At 30.9% G+C, this 3,105-nt stretch overlaps 1 pseudogene; it reads right to left on the reverse strand.

Moving 5' to 3' along the window:
• The window catches only part of LOC102585077 (short-chain dehydrogenase reductase 3b-like), a 33,526-nt pseudogene extending 31,918 nt beyond the window's left edge, over positions 1–1,608 (reverse strand).
• Between the last annotated feature and the right edge of the window lie 1,497 nt (positions 1,609–3,105).

Here is a 3,105-nt window from a genome sequence, read left to right on the forward strand (position 1 = left end):
AAAAATTTACTAACTCCTTTTCAATTCGTTAGTAAAGGTACTAACGATATACTAACCAAAAATTAGTTGGTGAATTTACCAACTGAAATTTCAGGGCCACGTTTCAAAATTTTGTAACAACATCTTTGGGTGTTTACCAACTGATTTTTGGTTGGTAAGTTTACCAACAAATTAAAATCGGTTGGTAATATTTACCGACGAGCCTTTTAGCAACGGATTAATATAAGTTGGCATTTGGTTGGTAACTCAATTTGCCAACCAATTTGATCAATTTACCAACAAATTTTTTTGTTGGTAATTGGGGTTCTTTTTGTAGTGCATAACCTCCCCATTATATTCATGTTAATTTCATGTTTATGACTAACATTTTGTATGCCTCTATGTTACACTATAAATAGAGACATAATGGTTCATATTGTATACACTTGAAGATTTGGTGAACACTTGAAAGAAAGAAAGTTATCTCATATTGTTCCTCTTGTGATATATTCTTCTTGTCTTCATATTTATATTGTTCTTTGTTGTTAAGTTTTGCGGCCGCTTTCACAATGCCTACAACTGCATGCTTTGACGCAATATTGTAGGCTAACGAAGCGGCCCCAGCTACAATACCCTCTAAACTCACGTTACATATAATGGATCCCCGAATTTTCTTATCAACCATAACTCTAGCAGCGTGCTTGACCGCTAACGCAGATCCTCGTACATTGATGGCCATCATCAGGGGCGGCTCTACAGCTTTGCAAAAAAAGCAATTGCCTTAGGCCCCAAAATTTAAGGGGCCTCATTTTTTTTAAAAATAATAGGTTATAAGTATTATTTTTTAAAAAATATTGAGTATTATTTGTAGAAAATAAAAACTTTTTATAAAAGAGCAAAGAAGTAATAGAAATTTGACAAATTATGAATACTATGTCTCAAGAAAGATCAAATAATTGACTATAATAAACTTCATAAAAAATATATATTCAAATTTAAGGCCTCCATTCAGATTTGGCTTTAGGCCACCGATTTATTAGAGCCGCCCCTGGCCATCATCTCATCAAAGGCTGTCACGTCCATGTCGAGGACGCTGCAGAAGTTCAGCGTCCCGACATTACTAAACATGACGTCAAGAGTACCACATTTCTCGTCAAGAGTACCACATTTCTCTACCGCGTAAGCTACGGTATCCTCGACTTGGTTCTCGTCTGTGATCGACGTCGCAGTGCCGGTAGGTGGCTTTGTCAGTTCCGATGGACTCAACTACTTGGAGACCGAGTTCATCTTGAATATCGGCAACGACAACACGAGCACCATGTTCCACAAAAAATCTAGCACTTGCTTCTCCAATGCCACTTGCAGCACCCGTAATTACAGCCACTTTGCCCTCCAACCTACAGGTCCGATGCATATATCACAAAAAAAATACATCAAACATTTGATTAAAGCTAAAAATACACATTTTATCACAATTTGAGACAGCTAGCTAATTAATTAACAGAATGAGCATGCAAGAGAAAAGAAAGAAAGAAATTATAACTGTACTAAATAGGGAGTAATTAATTAATGTATAGATTAGCACCATTAATTTAAATGAATAATTAATTACCTCAGCTTATTTGCCATTATAAGAGTAGGCAACTTCCTTTGCAGCAACTCAACTGTATGTCAAATTTACTAATAATTTATAGAAGAGGTCTGAAGCACCTCTTATAGTTGTCTTTACCAGCTTACCAATCGAGGCTATTTTTGGTATTTCTTAAATTTTGATACTTTAGTTATATTATAGTACTCCATATTTTTTTAAGGAAAAAAGTCTTAAATATATTCGAACTTTAACCGAAATTGTTGTAATAATATCAAACTTTGGAAAGGATCTTTCACCCCTGCACTATTTACTAGTGTATTTTAAAGGTATATATGTGTCTACGTGGACATCATAAATATTGCATCATTATAAATAGTAATGTGTCCACGTAGGCATATATATACCTTTAAAATACACTATTAAATAGTGCAGGGGGGTAAAAAGATCCTCAAATAAAATTTGGTATCGTAACAACAATTTCGGCCAAAATTGGAGTATTTTTCAGACTATTTTCCCCTTTTTTTAAAGAACATACCTTCAACAAAGTTATTTGTTATACTAGTGAATTTGTCCGTATTTCGCGCGGTTATGAAAGATGATAAGATATCAATATATATTTATTGAGACATATAATTATTTTTATAGAGAAAAATGTGTGGTTAATTGTTAGATGACCTTCAACAAAGTTATATGTTATTTTGAACCAGAAAAAAATATAAGCTTACAACAACAAAGAAAATTATAAATACAAAACAAAGAGAAATCATAAAGTGAACTACAAAAAAAAAATGCAACATTATTCTTATAATCTTAATCATTAAAAAATAAAAAGGAAAAATACGAAATCAATACACTATAATCTTTCTAGCTCTTGTTGACTTCAATTCCCACAAACCGATCACCATTCAATAGCATTCATTTTATTCTTCAAGTCAAACTAAAATATGAATAAAATAAGTGTCGAAAACATAACAATTTAAAAGGCTAATATGATCATTTCTCCAAAATTTTACAGTGCTTCAATTATAGGACTATAATAAGAATAACAAATAATGTCATGAATACAACTATTAATTATTTTAAAGGTCATGATAATAAAAATATAAAAGTAACGAAAATAACGATCATTAAGTTTGCATTAAAAATATGAAAGAACGATTAATTGATATATTTATTATTCTACGATAAAAATTAGAAAAATTGTAAAAATAAAATAAATAAATAGAATTCTCAGCCAAAGATTATACTCAGTAAAAATGAAAAACTCAAGAGACTCGAGGCATTAATGGGTGGATTTTACTATTATTTAAAATTTGTAGTGAAGAATTTGTAATTGAAAACTTGGGGGAAAATCATTTCGCATTGCACTTTGAGGCTTGTTATCATTCAATTGTTATCTATATTATATTATTATTTTATTATAAAAAATAATTTAATTCTCATCTACTTAAATCACATAACACAAATTTAACTGTACTTCTTTTAACAATAGAGAATACCTTTTTAGTAGAAGTTTGATTATGCGATTTTATATT

Source organism: Solanum tuberosum, unplaced genomic scaffold (assembly GCF_000226075.1).
Source record: "Solanum tuberosum cultivar DM 1-3 516 R44 unplaced genomic scaffold, SolTub_3.0 scf00219, whole genome shotgun sequence".
Taxonomy (NCBI): domain Eukaryota; kingdom Viridiplantae; phylum Streptophyta; class Magnoliopsida; order Solanales; family Solanaceae; genus Solanum; species Solanum tuberosum.